Below are 16,364 nucleotides of genomic sequence, written 5' to 3' on the forward strand. Positions count from 1 at the left end.
GATCTCTCCGCTTCCACTCCAAAGAAAGTTACCTGTTTATTCCTATCATGCATTGGTTTTTGGGGTTTTCTTTGAGTAATGATGATCTCTTTAGTAGTCTGTTGGCGCCCTCTCCTGGAGGAATAGTTTGCTTGCTCTTGGACATTCTAAAAGAGAGGTCATGATAGACATTGAGCTTCTGAGCTCAATTGGGGACAGTCATGGGTGATGAATGTTTGCAACCTACTGCGAAGCCTCATACCGCAATATAAGGAACGTCAAATACTAAGAAAGGGCGGCCTATGAAAGAATTACTACTTTCAATAAGTACACTTAAACGGCTAATTGGGAATAGAAAAACTGTAAAAAGCCCTCTGAGAAAGCCCCCCTCTAACCTTTGATAGTAAGCTTTTCTGTAGTCTGCCTGTTGATGTATTTTCCGTTTGAACTGTGCACAACATGAAGAGACGGAACACTGGCGGCTTGTCACAATGCCCCCCGATGACATCACAATAGCGCTGCTGCCTAGAAAACAAGCTGCGCAGAAGAAGTTGTTCTTTGGGTGGGAGGGTGGGCTAGTGGAAGGAGGGGGCAATCTCTTTTTTTCCCGGGTGGTAGGGGGATGACAGGAGAAGGGAAGCGGGTGGTGAGAAAGGTACAGAGGGCAGGGTTTGGGGGCTGGGAAGGAAAGGGAAAAGATTAGGGTTTGGGGATGATGAAAGGGCTTTCTACGGGTAAGGATGGCAAAGGGTGGCAGTGACGGAAAGTCAGGCAACCTGTCCTGTCCGTCTTTTTGTATCGTGAATTGGAAAGACTAAAAGGGGGAGGGGAGTTGCTTGCGCCCTAAAGGAGGAGTTATTCAGATTCATTGCAGTGGGCGGCGGCTGCAAAACGCACCATTCTTCTTGTTTTTGCTCTGCAAAGCAGCCTTTTCAAGGGTTGGCTTGGGTGACAAAATGTCTTGTGTAGGCGTGGGTTTGTCTCCCTCTCGCTCTCTCTCCCTAAGATGTGTCCGGCATAGGCCAGGGTGCCACTCGAGGCCCAAACCAATTCTGGTTATCGCTTCTCGGCCTTTTGGCTAAGATCAAGTGTAGTATCTGTTCTTATCAGTTTAATATCTGATACGTCCCCTATCTGGGGACCATATATTAAATGGATTTTTAGAACAGGGAGATGGAAAAAGAGCTTGCTCTGTCCACTCCACGCATTGACCTGGTATTGCAGTACCTCCAGGAACGGTGCACCCCTTCTTAACCCAGTTTCCAAAAGCAGAACTCAATTCACCTGATTCATATTAGCCCGATTTAATGAATTGGAAGAAAGCATACGTCTTCATATGCACCTCAATTTGGCCCATTCACTTTTCACACTTCCTCCTTTTGTTTTTTATCTTTCACACTTTTGACTTTCTTTATTCATCCAAATAGCAAACTCATCACCACTCAACCTGACCAACTCGGCTATGTCCCCGTGCTGCAGTTCTCTGTCTTATCTAGATCATTTGCAATTGAATGGAATAGATCCCTTTTGGACAAAGTGGATTCACCTGCTGCTGCAGTGACCACAGGTGTGATAAGATCTAGAATTGGCATCTGGTGCGATCTCTCCGCTTCCACTCCAAAGAAAGTTACCTGTTTATTCCTATCATGCATTGGTTTTTGGGGTTTTCTTTGAGTAATGATGATCTCTTTAGTAGTCTGTTGGCGCCCTCTCCTGGAGGAATAGTTTGCTTGCTCTTGGACATTCTAAAAGAGAGGTCATGATAGACATTGAGCTTCTGAGCTCAATTGGGGACAGTCATGGGTGATGAATGTTTGCAACCTACTGCGAAGCCTCATACCGCAATATAAGGAACGTCAAATACTAAGAAAGGGCGGCCTATGAAAGAATTACTACTTTCAATAAGTACACTTAAACGGCTAATTGGGAATAGAAAAACTGTAAAAAGCCCTCTGAGAAAGCCCCCCTCTAACCTTTGATAGTAAGCTTTTCTGTAGTCTGCCTGTTGATGTATTTTCCGTTTGAACTGTGCACAACATGAAGAGACGGAACACTGGCGGCTTGTCACAATGCCCCCCGATGACATCACAATAGCGCTGCTGCCTAGAAAACAAGCTGCGCAGAAGAAGTTGTTCTTTGGGTGGGAGGGTGGGCTAGTGGAAGGAGGGGGCAATCTCTTTTTTTCCCGGGTGGTAGGGGGATGACAGGAGAAGGGAAGCGGGTGGTGAGAAAGGTACAGAGGGCAGGGTTTGGGGGCTGGGAAGGAAAGGGAAAAGATTAGGGTTTGGGGATGATGAAAGGGCTTTCTACGGGTAAGGATGGCAAAGGGTGGCAGTGACGGAAAGTCAGGCAACCTGTCCTGTCCGTCTTTTTGTATCGTGAATTGGAAAGACTGCAAGGGGGAGGGGAGTTGCTTGCGCCCTAAAGGAGGAGTTATTCAGATTCATTGCAGTGGGCGGCGGCTGCAAAACGCACCATTCTTCTTGTTTTTGCTCTGCAAAGCAGCCTTTTCAAGGGTTGGCTTGGGTGACAAAATGTCTTGTGTAGGCGTGGGTTTGTCTCCCTCTCGCTCTCTCTCCCTAAGATGTGTCCGGCATAGGCCAGGGTGCCACTCGAGGCCCAAACCAATTCTGGTTATCGCTTCTCGGCCTTTTGGCTAAGATCAAGTGTAGTATCTGTTCTTATCAGTTTAATATCTGATACGTCCCCTATCTGGGGACCATATATTAAATGGATTTTTAGAACAGGGAGATGGAAAAAGAGCTTGCTCTGTCCACTCCACGCATTGACCTGGTATTGCAGTACCTCCAGGAACGGTGCACCCCTTCTTAACCCAGTTTCCAAAAGCAGAACTCAATTCACCTGATTCATATTAGCCCGATTTAATGAATTGGAAGAAAGCATACGTCTTCATATGCACCTCAATTTGGCCCATTCACTTTTCACACTTCCTCCTTTTGTTTTTTATCTTTCACACTTTTGACTTTCTTTATTCATCCAAATAGCAAACTCATCACCACTCAACCTGACCAACTCGGCTATGTCCCCGTGCTGCAGTTCTCTGTCTTATCTAGATCATTTGCAATTGAATGGAATAGATCCCTTTTGGACAAAGTGGATTCACCTGCTGCTGCAGTGACCACAGGTGTGATAAGATCTAGAATTGGCATCTGGTGCGATCTCTCCGCTTCCACTCCAAAGAAAGTTACCTGTTTATTCCTATCATGCATTGGTTTTTGGGGTTTTCTTTGAGTAATGATGATCTCTTTAGTAGTCTGTTGGCGCCCTCTCCTGGAGGAATAGTTTGCTTGCTCTTGGACATTCTAAAAGAGAGGTCATGATAGACATTGAGCTTCTGAGCTCAATTGGGGACAGTCATGGGTGATGAATGTTTGCAACCTACTGCGAAGCCTCATACCGCAATATAAGGAACGTCAAATACTAAGAAAGGGCGGCCTATGAAAGAATTACTACTTTCAATAAGTACACTTAAACGGCTAATTGGGAATAGAAAAACTGTAAAAAGCCCTCTGAGAAAGCCCCCCTCTAACCTTTGATAGTAAGCTTTTCTGTAGTCTGCCTGTTGATGTATTTTCCGTTTGAACTGTGCACAACATGAAGAGACGGAACACTGGCGGCTTGTCACAATGCCCCCCGATGACATCACAATAGCGCTGCTGCCTAGAAAACAAGCTGCGCAGAAGAAGTTGTTCTTTGGGTGGGAGGGTGGGCTAGTGGAAGGAGGGGGCAATCTCTTTTTTTCCCGGGTGGTAGGGGGATGACAGGAGAAGGGAAGCGGGTGGTGAGAAAGGTACAGAGGGCAGGGTTTGGGGGCTGGGAAGGAAAGGGAAAAGATTAGGGTTTGGGGATGATGAAAGGGCTTTCTACGGGTAAGGATGGCAAAGGGTGGCAGTGACGGAAAGTCAGGCAACCTGTCCTGTCCGTCTTTTTGTATCGTGAATTGGAAAGACTGCAAGGGGGAGGGGAGTTGCTTGCGCCCTAAAGGAGGAGTTATTCAGATTCATTGCAGTGGGCGGCGGCTGCAAAACGCACCATTCTTCTTGTTTTTGCTCTGCAAAGCAGCCTTTTCAAGGGTTGGCTTGGGTGACAAAATGTCTTGTGTAGGCGTGGGTTTGTCTCCCTCTCGCTCTCTCTCCCTAAGATGTGTCCGGCATAGGCCAGGGTGCCACTCGAGGCCCAAACCAATTCTGGTTATCGCTTCTCGGCCTTTTGGCTAAGATCAAGTGTAGTATCTGTTCTTATCAGTTTAATATCTGATACGTCCCCTATCTGGGGACCATATATTAAATGGATTTTTAGAACAGGGAGATGGAAAAAGAGCTTGCTCTGTCCACTCCACGCATTGACCTGGTATTGCAGTACCTCCAGGAACGGTGCACCCCTTCTTAACCCAGTTTCCAAAAGCAGAACTCAATTCACCTGATTCATATTAGCCCGATTTAATGAATTGGAAGAAAGCATACGTCTTCATATGCACCTCAATTTGGCCCATTCACTTTTCACACTTCCTCCTTTTGTTTTTTATCTTTCACACTTTTGACTTTCTTTATTCATCCAAATAGCAAACTCATCACCACTCAACCTGACCAACTCGGCTATGTCCCCGTGCTGCAGTTCTCTGTCTTATCTAGATCATTTGCAATTGAATGGAATAGATCCCTTTTGGACAAAGTGGATTCACCTGCTGCTGCAGTGACCACAGGTGTGATAAGATCTAGAATTGGCATCTGGTGCGATCTCTCCGCTTCCACTCCAAAGAAAGTTACCTGTTTATTCCTATCATGCATTGGTTTTTGGGGTTTTCTTTGAGTAATGATGATCTCTTTAGTAGTCTGTTGGCGCCCTCTCCTGGAGGAATAGTTTGCTTGCTCTTGGACATTCTAAAAGAGAGGTCATGATAGACATTGAGCTTCTGAGCTCAATTGGGGACAGTCATGGGTGATGAATGTTTGCAACCTACTGCGAAGCCTCATACCGCAATATAAGGAACGTCAAATACTAAGAAAGGGCGGCCTATGAAAGAATTACTACTTTCAATAAGTACACTTAAACGGCTAATTGGGAATAGAAAAACTGTAAAAAGCCCTCTGAGAAAGCCCCCCTCTAACCTTTGATAGTAAGCTTTTCTGTAGTCTGCCTGTTGATGTATTTTCCGTTTGAACTGTGCACAACATGAAGAGACGGAACACTGGCGGCTTGTCACAATGCCCCCCGATGACATCACAATAGCGCTGCTGCCTAGAAAACAAGCTGCGCAGAAGAAGTTGTTCTTTGGGTGGGAGGGTGGGCTAGTGGAAGGAGGGGGCAATCTCTTTTTTTCCCGGGTGGTAGGGGGATGACAGGAGAAGGGAAGCGGGTGGTGAGAAAGGTACAGAGGGCAGGGTTTGGGGGCTGGGAAGGAAAGGGAAAAGATTAGGGTTTGGGGATGATGAAAGGGCTTTCTACGGGTAAGGATGGCAAAGGGTGGCAGTGACGGAAAGTCAGGCAACCTGTCCTGTCCGTCTTTTTGTATCGTGAATTGGAAAGACTGCAAGGGGGAGGGGAGTTGCTTGCGCCCTAAAGGAGGAGTTATTCAGATTCATTGCAGTGGGCGGCGGCTGCAAAACGCACCATTCTTCTTGTTTTTGCTCTGCAAAGCAGCCTTTTCAAGGGTTGGCTTGGGTGACAAAATGTCTTGTGTAGGCGTGGGTTTGTCTCCCTCTCGCTCTCTCTCCCTAAGATGTGTCCGGCATAGGCCAGGGTGCCACTCGAGGCCCAAACCAATTCTGGTTATCGCTTCTCGGCCTTTTGGCTAAGATCAAGTGTAGTATCTGTTCTTATCAGTTTAATATCTGATACGTCCCCTATCTGGGGACCATATATTAAATGGATTTTTAGAACAGGGAGATGGAAAAAGAGCTTGCTCTGTCCACTCCACGCATTGACCTGGTATTGCAGTACCTCCAGGAACGGTGCACCCCTTCTTAACCCAGTTTCCAAAAGCAGAACTCAATTCACCTGATTCATATTAGCCCGATTTAATGAATTGGAAGAAAGCATACGTCTTCATATGCACCTCAATTTGGCCCATTCACTTTTCACACTTCCTCCTTTTGTTTTTTATCTTTCACACTTTTGACTTTCTTTATTCATCCAAATAGCAAACTCATCACCACTCAACCTGACCAACTCGGCTATGTCCCCGTGCTGCAGTTCTCTGTCTTATCTAGATCATTTGCAATTGAATGGAATAGATCCCTTTTGGACAAAGTGGATTCACCTGCTGCTGCAGTGACCACAGGTGTGATAAGATCTAGAATTGGCATCTGGTGCGATCTCTCCGCTTCCACTCCAAAGAAAGTTACCTGTTTATTCCTATCATGCATTGGTTTTTGGGGTTTTCTTTGAGTAATGATGATCTCTTTAGTAGTCTGTTGGCGCCCTCTCCTGGAGGAATAGTTTGCTTGCTCTTGGACATTCTAAAAGAGAGGTCATGATAGACATTGAGCTTCTGAGCTCAATTGGGGACAGTCATGGGTGATGAATGTTTGCAACCTACTGCGAAGCCTCATACCGCAATATAAGGAACGTCAAATACTAAGAAAGGGCGGCCTATGAAAGAATTACTACTTTCAATAAGTACACTTAAACGGCTAATTGGGAATAGAAAAACTGTAAAAAGCCCTCTGAGAAAGCCCCCCTCTAACCTTTGATAGTAAGCTTTTCTGTAGTCTGCCTGTTGATGTATTTTCCGTTTGAACTGTGCACAACATGAAGAGACGGAACACTGGCGGCTTGTCACAATGCCCCCCGATGACATCACAATAGCGCTGCTGCCTAGAAAACAAGCTGCGCAGAAGAAGTTGTTCTTTGGGTGGGAGGGTGGGCTAGTGGAAGGAGGGGGCAATCTCTTTTTTTCCCGGGTGGTAGGGGGATGACAGGAGAAGGGAAGCGGGTGGTGAGAAAGGTACAGAGGGCAGGGTTTGGGGGCTGGGAAGGAAAGGGAAAAGATTAGGGTTTGGGGATGATGAAAGGGCTTTCTACGGGTAAGGATGGCAAAGGGTGGCAGTGACGGAAAGTCAGGCAACCTGTCCTGTCCGTCTTTTTGTATCGTGAATTGGAAAGACTGCAAGGGGGAGGGGAGTTGCTTGCGCCCTAAAGGAGGAGTTATTCAGATTCATTGCAGTGGGCGGCGGCTGCAAAACGCACCATTCTTCTTGTTTTTGCTCTGCAAAGCAGCCTTTTCAAGGGTTGGCTTGGGTGACAAAATGTCTTGTGTAGGCGTGGGTTTGTCTCCCTCTCGCTCTCTCTCCCTAAGATGTGTCCGGCATAGGCCAGGGTGCCACTCGAGGCCCAAACCAATTCTGGTTATCGCTTCTCGGCCTTTTGGCTAAGATCAAGTGTAGTATCTGTTCTTATCAGTTTAATATCTGATACGTCCCCTATCTGGGGACCATATATTAAATGGATTTTTAGAACAGGGAGATGGAAAAAGAGCTTGCTCTGTCCACTCCACGCATTGACCTGGTATTGCAGTACCTCCAGGAACGGTGCACCCCTTCTTAACCCAGTTTCCAAAAGCAGAACTCAATTCACCTGATTCATATTAGCCCGATTTAATGAATTGGAAGAAAGCATACGTCTTCATATGCACCTCAATTTGGCCCATTCACTTTTCACACTTCCTCCTTTTGTTTTTTATCTTTCACACTTTTGACTTTCTTTATTCATCCAAATAGCAAACTCATCACCACTCAACCTGACCAACTCGGCTATGTCCCCGTGCTGCAGTTCTCTGTCTTATCTAGATCATTTGCAATTGAATGGAATAGATCCCTTTTGGACAAAGTGGATTCACCTGCTGCTGCAGTGACCACAGGTGTGATAAGATCTAGAATTGGCATCTGGTGCGATCTCTCCGCTTCCACTCCAAAGAAAGTTACCTGTTTATTCCTATCATGCATTGGTTTTTGGGGTTTTCTTTGAGTAATGATGATCTCTTTAGTAGTCTGTTGGCGCCCTCTCCTGGAGGAATAGTTTGCTTGCTCTTGGACATTCTAAAAGAGAGGTCATGATAGACATTGAGCTTCTGAGCTCAATTGGGGACAGTCATGGGTGATGAATGTTTGCAACCTACTGCGAAGCCTCATACCGCAATATAAGGAACGTCAAATACTAAGAAAGGGCGGCCTATGAAAGAATTACTACTTTCAATAAGTACACTTAAACGGCTAATTGGGAATAGAAAAACTGTAAAAAGCCCTCTGAGAAAGCCCCCCTCTAACCTTTGATAGTAAGCTTTTCTGTAGTCTGCCTGTTGATGTATTTTCCGTTTGAACTGTGCACAACATGAAGAGACGGAACACTGGCGGCTTGTCACAATGCCCCCCGATGACATCACAATAGCGCTGCTGCCTAGAAAACAAGCTGCGCAGAAGAAGTTGTTCTTTGGGTGGGAGGGTGGGCTAGTGGAAGGAGGGGGCAATCTCTTTTTTTCCCGGGTGGTAGGGGGATGACAGGAGAAGGGAAGCGGGTGGTGAGAAAGGTACAGAGGGCAGGGTTTGGGGGCTGGGAAGGAAAGGGAAAAGATTAGGGTTTGGGGATGATGAAAGGGCTTTCTACGGGTAAGGATGGCAAAGGGTGGCAGTGACGGAAAGTCAGGCAACCTGTCCTGTCCGTCTTTTTGTATCGTGAATTGGAAAGACTGCAAGGGGGAGGGGAGTTGCTTGCGCCCTAAAGGAGGAGTTATTCAGATTCATTGCAGTGGGCGGCGGCTGCAAAACGCACCATTCTTCTTGTTTTTGCTCTGCAAAGCAGCCTTTTCAAGGGTTGGCTTGGGTGACAAAATGTCTTGTGTAGGCGTGGGTTTGTCTCCCTCTCGCTCTCTCTCCCTAAGATGTGTCCGGCATAGGCCAGGGTGCCACTCGAGGCCCAAACCAATTCTGGTTATCGCTTCTCGGCCTTTTGGCTAAGATCAAGTGTAGTATCTGTTCTTATCAGTTTAATATCTGATACGTCCCCTATCTGGGGACCATATATTAAATGGATTTTTAGAACAGGGAGATGGAAAAAGAGCTTGCTCTGTCCACTCCACGCATTGACCTGGTATTGCAGTACCTCCAGGAACGGTGCACCCCTTCTTAACCCAGTTTCCAAAAGCAGAACTCAATTCACCTGATTCATATTAGCCCGATTTAATGAATTGGAAGAAAGCATACGTCTTCATATGCACCTCAATTTGGCCCATTCACTTTTCACACTTCCTCCTTTTGTTTTTTATCTTTCACACTTTTGACTTTCTTTATTCATCCAAATAGCAAACTCATCACCACTCAACCTGACCAACTCGGCTATGTCCCCGTGCTGCAGTTCTCTGTCTTATCTAGATCATTTGCAATTGAATGGAATAGATCCCTTTTGGACAAAGTGGATTCACCTGCTGCTGCAGTGACCACAGGTGTGATAAGATCTAGAATTGGCATCTGGTGCGATCTCTCCGCTTCCACTCCAAAGAAAGTTACCTGTTTATTCCTATCATGCATTGGTTTTTGGGGTTTTCTTTGAGTAATGATGATCTCTTTAGTAGTCTGTTGGCGCCCTCTCCTGGAGGAATAGTTTGCTTGCTCTTGGACATTCTAAAAGAGAGGTCATGATAGACATTGAGCTTCTGAGCTCAATTGGGGACAGTCATGGGTGATGAATTTTTGCAACCTACTGCGAAGCCTCATACCGCAATATAAGGAACGTCAAATACTAAGAAAGGGCGGCCTATGAAAGAATTACTACTTTCAATAAGTACACTTAAACGGCTAATTGGGAATAGAAAAACTGTAAAAAGCCCTCTGAGAAAGCCCCCCTCTAACCTTTGATAGTAAGCTTTTCTGTAGTCTGCCTGTTGATGTATTTTCCGTTTGAACTGTGCACAACATGAAGAGACGGAACACTGGCGGCTTGTCACAATGCCCCCCGATGACATCACAATAGCGCTGCTGCCTAGAAAACAAGCTGCGCAGAAGAAGTTGTTCTTTGGGTGGGAGGGTGGGCTAGTGGAAGGAGGGGGCAATCTCTTTTTTTCCCGGGTGGTAGGGGGATGACAGGAGAAGGGAAGCGGGTGGTGAGAAAGGTACAGAGGGCAGGGTTTGGGGGCTGGGAAGGAAAGGGAAAAGATTAGGGTTTGGGGATGATGAAAGGGCTTTCTACGGGTAAGGATGGCAAAGGGTGGCAGTGACGGAAAGTCAGGCAACCTGTCCTGTCCGTCTTTTTGTATCGTGAATTGGAAAGACTGCAAGGGGGAGGGGAGTTGCTTGCGCCCTAAAGGAGGAGTTATTCAGATTCATTGCAGTGGGCGGCGGCTGCAAAACGCACCATTCTTCTTGTTTTTGCTCTGCAAAGCAGCCTTTTCAAGGGTTGGCTTGGGTGACAAAATGTCTTGTGTAGGCGTGGGTTTGTCTCCCTCTCGCTCTCTCTCCCTAAGATGTGTCCGGCATAGGCCAGGGTGCCACTCGAGGCCCAAACCAATTCTGGTTATCGCTTCTCGGCCTTTTGGCTAAGATCAACTGTAGTATCTGTTCTTATCAGTTTAATATCTGATACGTCCCCTATCTGGGGACCATATATTAAATGGATTTTTAGAACAGGGAGATGGAAAAAGAGCTTGCTCTGTCCACTCCACGCATTGACCTGGTATTGCAGTACCTCCAGGAACGGTGCACCCCTTCTTAACCCAGTTTCCAAAAGCAGAACTCAATTCACCTGATTCATATTAGCCCGATTTAATGAATTGGAAGAAAGCATACGTCTTCATATGCACCTCAATTTGGCCCATTCACTTTTCACACTTCCTCCTTTTGTTTTTTATCTTTCACACTTTTGACTTTCTTTATTCATCCAAATAGCAAACTCATCACCACTCAACCTGACCAACTCGGCTATGTCCCCATGCTGCAGTTCTCTGTCTTATCTAGATCATTTGCAATTGAATGGAATAGATCCCTTTTGGACAAAGTGGATTCACCTGCTGCTGCAGTGACCACAGGTGTGATAAGATCTAGAATTGGCATCTGGTGCGATCTCTCCGCTTCCACTCCAAAGAAAGTTACCTGTTTATTCCTATCATGCATTGGTTTTTGGGGTTTTCTTTGAGTAATGATGATCTCTTTAGTAGTCTGTTGGCGCCCTCTCCTGGAGGAATAGTTTGCTTGCTCTTGGACATTCTAAAAGAGAGGTCATGATAGACATTGAGCTTCTGAGCTCAATTGGGGACAGTCATGGGTGATGAATGTTTGCAACCTACTGCGAAGCCTCATACCGCAATATAAGGAACGTCAAATACTAAGAAAGGGCGGCCTATGAAAGAATTACTACTTTCAATAAGTACACTTAAACGGCTAATTGGGAATAGAAAAACTGTAAAAAGCCCTCTGAGAAAGCACCCCTCTAACCTTTGATAGTAAGCTTTTCTGTAGTCTGCCTGTTGATGTATTTTCCGTTTGAACTGTGCACAACATGAAGAGACGGAACACTGGCGGCTTGTCACAATGCCCCCCGATGACATCACAATAGCGCTGCTGCCTAGAAAACAAGCTGCGCAGAAGAAGTTGTTCTTTGGGTGGGAGGGTGGGCTAGTGGAAGGAGGGGGCAATCTCTTTTTTTCCCGGGTGGTAGGGGGATGACAGGAGAAGGGAAGCGGGTGGTGAGAAAGGTACAGAGGGCAGGGTTTGGGGGCTGGGAAGGAAAGGGAAAAGATTAGGGTTTGGGGATGATGAAAGGGCTTTCTACGGGTAAGGATGGCAAAGGGTGGCAGTGACGGAAAGTCAGGCAACCTGTCCTGTCCGTCTTTTTGTATCGTGAATTGGAAAGACTGCAAGGGGGAGGGGAGTTGCTTGCGCCCTAAAGGAGGAGTTATTCAGATTCATTGCAGTGGGCGGCGGCTGCAAAACGCACCATTCTTCTTGTTTTTGCTCTGCAAAGCAGCCTTTTCAAGGGTTGGCTTGGGTGACAAAATGTCTTGTGTAGGCGTGGGTTTGTCTCCCTCTCGCTCTCTCTCCCTAAGATGTGTCCGGCATAGGCCAGGGTGCCACTCGAGGCCCAAACCAATTCTGGTTATCGCTTCTCGGCCTTTTGGCTAAGATCAAGTGTAGTATCTGTTCTTATCAGTTTAATATCTGATACGTCCCCTATCTGGGGACCATATATTAAATGGATTTTTAGAACAGGGAGATGGAAAAAGAGCTTGCTCTGTCCACTCCACGCATTGACCTGGTATTGCAGTACCTCCAGGAACGGTGCACCCCTTCTTAACCCAGTTTCCAAAAGCAGAACTCAATTCACCTGATTCATATTAGCCCGATTTAATGAATTGGAAGAAAGCATACGTCTTCATATGCACCTCAATTTGGCCCATTCACTTTTCACACTTCCTCCTTTTGTTTTTTATCTTTCACACTTTTGACTTTCTTTATTCATCCAAATAGCAAACTCATCACCACTCAACCTGACCAACTCGGCTATGTCCCCGTGCTGCAGTTCTCTGTCTTATCTAGATCATTTGCAATTGAATGGAATAGATCCCTTTTGGACAAAGTGGATTCACCTGCTGCTGCAGTGACCACAGGTGTGATAAGATCTAGAATTGGCATCTGGTGCGATCTCTCCGCTTCCACTCCAAAGAAAGTTACCTGTTTATTCCTATCATGCATTGGTTTTTGGGGTTTTCTTTGAGTAATGATGATCTCTTTAGTAGTCTGTTGGCGCCCTCTCCTGGAGGAATAGTTTGCTTGCTCTTGGACATTCTAAAAGAGAGGTCATGATAGACATTGAGCTTCTGAGCTCAATTGGGGACAGTCATGGGTGATGAATGTTTGCAACCTACTGCGAAGCCTCATACCGCAATATAAGGAACGTCAAATACTAAGAAAGGGCGGCCTATGAAAGAATTACTACTTTCAATAAGTACACTTAAACGGCTAATTGGGAATAGAAAAACTGTAAAAAGCCCTCTGAGAAAGCCCCCCTCTAACCTTTGATAGTAAGCTTTTCTGTAGTCTGCCTGTTGATGTATTTTCCGTTTGAACTGTGCACAACATGAAGAGACGGAACACTGGCGGCTTGTCACAATGCCCCCCGATGACATCACAATAGCGCTGCTGCCTAGAAAACAAGCTGCGCAGAAGAAGTTGTTCTTTGGGTGGGAGGGTGGGCTAGTGGAAGGAGGGGGCAATCTCTTTTTTTCCCGGGTGGTAGGGGGATGACAGGAGAAGGGAAGCGGGTGGTGAGAAAGGTACAGAGGGCAGGGTTTGGGGGCTGGGAAGGAAAGGGAAAAGATTAGGGTTTGGGGATGATGAAAGGGCTTTCTACGGGTAAGGATGGCAAAGGGTGGCAGTGACGGAAAGTCAGGCAACCTGTCCTGTCCGTCTTTTTGTATCGTGAATTGGAAAGACTGCAAGGGGGAGGGGAGTTGCTTGCGCCCTAAAGGAGGAGTTATTCAGATTCATTGCAGTGGGCGGCGGCTGCAAAACGCACCATTCTTCTTGTTTTTGCTCTGCAAAGCAGCCTTTTCAAGGGTTGGCTTGGGTGACAAAATGTCTTGTGTAGGCGTGGGTTTGTCTCCCTCTCGCTCTCTCTCCCTAAGATGTGTCCGGCATAGGCCAGGGTGCCACTCGAGGCCCAAACCAATTCTGGTTATCGCTTCTCGGCCTTTTGGCTAAGATCAAGTGTAGTATCTGTTCTTATCAGTTTAATATCTGATACGTCCCCTATCTGGGGACCATATATTAAATGGATTTTTAGAACAGGGAGATGGAAAAAGAGCTTGCTCTGTCCACTCCACGCATTGACCTGGTATTGCAGTACCTCCAGGAACGGTGCACCCCTTCTTAACCCAGTTTCCAAAAGCAGAACTCAATTCACCTGATTCATATTAGCCCGATTTAATGAATTGGAAGAAAGCATACGTCTTCATATGCACCTCAATTTGGCCCATTCACTTTTCACACTTCCTCCTTTTGTTTTTTATCTTTCACACTTTTGACTTTCTTTATTCATCCAAATAGCAAACTCATCACCACTCAACCTGACCAACTCGGCTATGTCCCCGTGCTGCAGTTCTCTGTCTTATCTAGATCATTTGCAATTGAATGGAATAGATCCCTTTTGGACAAAGTGGATTCACCTGCTGCTGCAGTGACCACAGGTGTGATAAGATCTAGAATTGGCATCTGGTGCGATCTCTCCGCTTCCACTCCAAAGAAAGTTACCTGTTTATTCCTATCATGCATTGGTTTTTGGGGTTTTCTTTGAGTAATGATGATCTCTTTAGTAGTCTGTTGGCGCCCTCTCCTGGAGGAATAGTTTGCTTGCTCTTGGACATTCTAAAAGAGAGGTCATGATAGACATTGAGCTTCTGAGCTCAATTGGGGACAGTCATGGGTGATGAATGTTTGCAACCTACTGCGAAGCCTCATACCGCAATATAAGGAACGTCAAATACTAAGAAAGGGCGGCCTATGAAAGAATTACTACTTTCAATAAGTACACTTAAACGGCTAATTGGGAATAGAAAAACTGTAAAAAGCCCTCTGAGAAAGCCCCCCTCTAACCTTTGATAGTAAGCTTTTCTGTAGTCTGCCTGTTGATGTATTTTCCGTTTGAACTGTGCACAACATGAAGAGACGGAACACTGGCGGCTTGTCACAATGCCCCCCGATGACATCACAATAGCGCTGCTGCCTAGAAAACAAGCTGCGCAGAAGAAGTTGTTCTTTGGGTGGGAGGGTGGGCTAGTGGAAGGAGGGGGCAATCTCTTTTTTTCCCGGGTGGTAGGGGGATGACAGGAGAAGGGAAGCGGGTGGTGAGAAAGGTACAGAGGGCAGGGTTTGGGGGCTGGGAAGGAAAGGGAAAAGATTAGGGTTTGGGGATGATGAAAGGGCTTTCTACGGGTAAGGATGGCAAAGGGTGGCAGTGACGGAAAGTCAGGCAACCTGTCCTGTCCGTCTTTTTGTATCGTGAATTGGAAAGACTGCAAGGGGGAGGGGAGTTGCTTGCGCCCTAAAGGAGCAGTTATTCAGATTCATTGCAGTGGGCGGCGGCTGCAAAACGCACCATTCTTCTTGTTTTTGCTCTGCAAAGCAGCCTTTTCAAGGGTTAGCTTGGGTGACAAAATGTCTTGTGTAGGCGTGGGTTTGTCTCCCTCTCGCTCTCTCTCCCTAAGATGTGTCCGGCATAGGCCAGGGTGCCACTCGAGGCCCAAACCAATTCTGGTTATCGCTTCTCGGCCTTTTGGCTAAGATCAAGTGTAGTATCTGTTCTTATCAGTTTAATATCTGATACGTCCCCTATCTGGGGACCATATATTAAATGGATTTTTAGAACAGGGAGATGGAAAAAGAGCTTGCTCTGTCCACTCCACGCATTGACCTGGTATTGCAGTACCTCCAGGAACGGTGCACCCCTTCTTAACCCAGTTTCCAAAAGCAGAACTCAATTCACCTGATTCATATTAGCCCGATTTAATGAATTGGAAGAAAGCATACGTCTTCATATGCACCTCAATTTGGCCCATTCACTTTTCACACTTCCTCCTTTTGTTTTTTATCTTTCACACTTTTGACTTTCTTTATTCATCCAAATAGCAAACTCATCACCACTCAACCTGACCAACTCGGCTATGTCCCCGTGCTGCAGTTCTCTGTCTTATCTAGATCATTTGCAATTGAATGGAATAGATCCCTTTTGGACAAAGTGGATTCACCTGCTGCTGCAGTGACCACAGGTGTGATAAGATCTAGAATTGGCATCTGGTGCGATCTCTCCGCTTCCACTCCAAAGAAAGTTACCTGTTTATTCCTATCATGCATTGGTTTTTGGGGTTTTCTTTGAGTAATGATGATCTCTTTAGTAGTCTGTTGGCGCCCTCTCCTGGAGGAATAGTTTGCTTGCTCTTGGACATTCTAAAAGAGAGGTCATGATAGACATTGAGCTTCTGAGCTCAATTGGGGACAGTCATGGGTGATGAATGTTTGCAACCTACTGCGAAGCCTCATACCGCAATATAAGGAACGTCAAATACTAAGAAAGGGCGGCCTATGAAAGAATTACTACTTTCAATAAGTACACTTAAACGGCTAATTGGGAATAGAAAAACTGTAAAAAGCCCTCTGAGAAAGCCCCCCTCTAACCTTTGATAGTAAGCTTTTCTGTAGTCTGCCTGTTGATGTATTTTCCGTTTGAACTGTGCACAACATGAAGAGACGGAACACTGGCGGCTTGTCACAATGCCCCCCGATGACATCACAATAGCGCTGCTGCCTAGAAAACAAGCTGCGCAGAAGAAGTTGTTCTTTGGGTGGGAGGGTGGGCTAGTGGAAGGAGGGGGCAATCTCTTTTTT

General features: G+C 46.2%; 10 non-coding genes across 10 annotated transcripts; all 10 read left to right on the top strand.

Moving 5' to 3' along the window:
- The first annotated feature begins 1,037 nt into the window (after positions 1-1,037).
- LOC142262594 (U2 spliceosomal RNA) lies at positions 1,038-1,228 on the top strand. The gene has a single exon (XR_012729928.1). It is a non-coding gene; the product is annotated as a U2 spliceosomal RNA (small nuclear RNA).
- A 1,387-nt stretch (positions 1,229-2,615) lies between these two features.
- Positions 2,616-2,806, top strand: LOC142262595 (U2 spliceosomal RNA). The gene has a single exon (XR_012729929.1). It is a non-coding gene; the product is annotated as a U2 spliceosomal RNA (small nuclear RNA).
- Positions 2,807-4,193: 1,387 nt separating this feature from the next.
- LOC142262596 (U2 spliceosomal RNA) lies at positions 4,194-4,384 on the top strand. The gene has a single exon (XR_012729930.1). It is a non-coding gene; the product is annotated as a U2 spliceosomal RNA (small nuclear RNA).
- Positions 4,385-5,771: 1,387 nt separating this feature from the next.
- On the top strand, positions 5,772-5,962 carry LOC142262597 (U2 spliceosomal RNA). Its single transcript, XR_012729931.1, has one exon. It is a non-coding gene; the product is annotated as a U2 spliceosomal RNA (small nuclear RNA).
- Positions 5,963-7,349: 1,387 nt separating this feature from the next.
- LOC142262598 (U2 spliceosomal RNA) lies at positions 7,350-7,540 on the top strand. The gene has a single exon (XR_012729932.1). It is a non-coding gene; the product is annotated as a U2 spliceosomal RNA (small nuclear RNA).
- A 1,387-nt stretch (positions 7,541-8,927) lies between these two features.
- LOC142262599 (U2 spliceosomal RNA) lies at positions 8,928-9,118 on the top strand. The gene has a single exon (XR_012729933.1). It is a non-coding gene; the product is annotated as a U2 spliceosomal RNA (small nuclear RNA).
- Positions 9,119-10,505: 1,387 nt separating this feature from the next.
- On the top strand, positions 10,506-10,696 carry LOC142262657 (U2 spliceosomal RNA). The gene has a single exon (XR_012729986.1). It is a non-coding gene; the product is annotated as a U2 spliceosomal RNA (small nuclear RNA).
- A 1,387-nt stretch (positions 10,697-12,083) lies between these two features.
- LOC142262600 (U2 spliceosomal RNA) lies at positions 12,084-12,274 on the top strand. The gene has a single exon (XR_012729934.1). It is a non-coding gene; the product is annotated as a U2 spliceosomal RNA (small nuclear RNA).
- A 1,387-nt stretch (positions 12,275-13,661) lies between these two features.
- Positions 13,662-13,852, top strand: LOC142262601 (U2 spliceosomal RNA). Its single transcript, XR_012729935.1, has one exon. It is a non-coding gene; the product is annotated as a U2 spliceosomal RNA (small nuclear RNA).
- A 1,387-nt stretch (positions 13,853-15,239) lies between these two features.
- Positions 15,240-15,430, top strand: LOC142262602 (U2 spliceosomal RNA). Its single transcript, XR_012729936.1, has one exon. It is a non-coding gene; the product is annotated as a U2 spliceosomal RNA (small nuclear RNA).
- Positions 15,431-16,364: the final 934 nt, after the last annotated feature.

Source organism: Anomaloglossus baeobatrachus, unplaced genomic scaffold (assembly GCF_048569485.1).
Source record: "Anomaloglossus baeobatrachus isolate aAnoBae1 unplaced genomic scaffold, aAnoBae1.hap1 Scaffold_2481, whole genome shotgun sequence".
In the NCBI taxonomy this organism is placed as follows: domain Eukaryota; kingdom Metazoa; phylum Chordata; class Amphibia; order Anura; family Aromobatidae; genus Anomaloglossus; species Anomaloglossus baeobatrachus.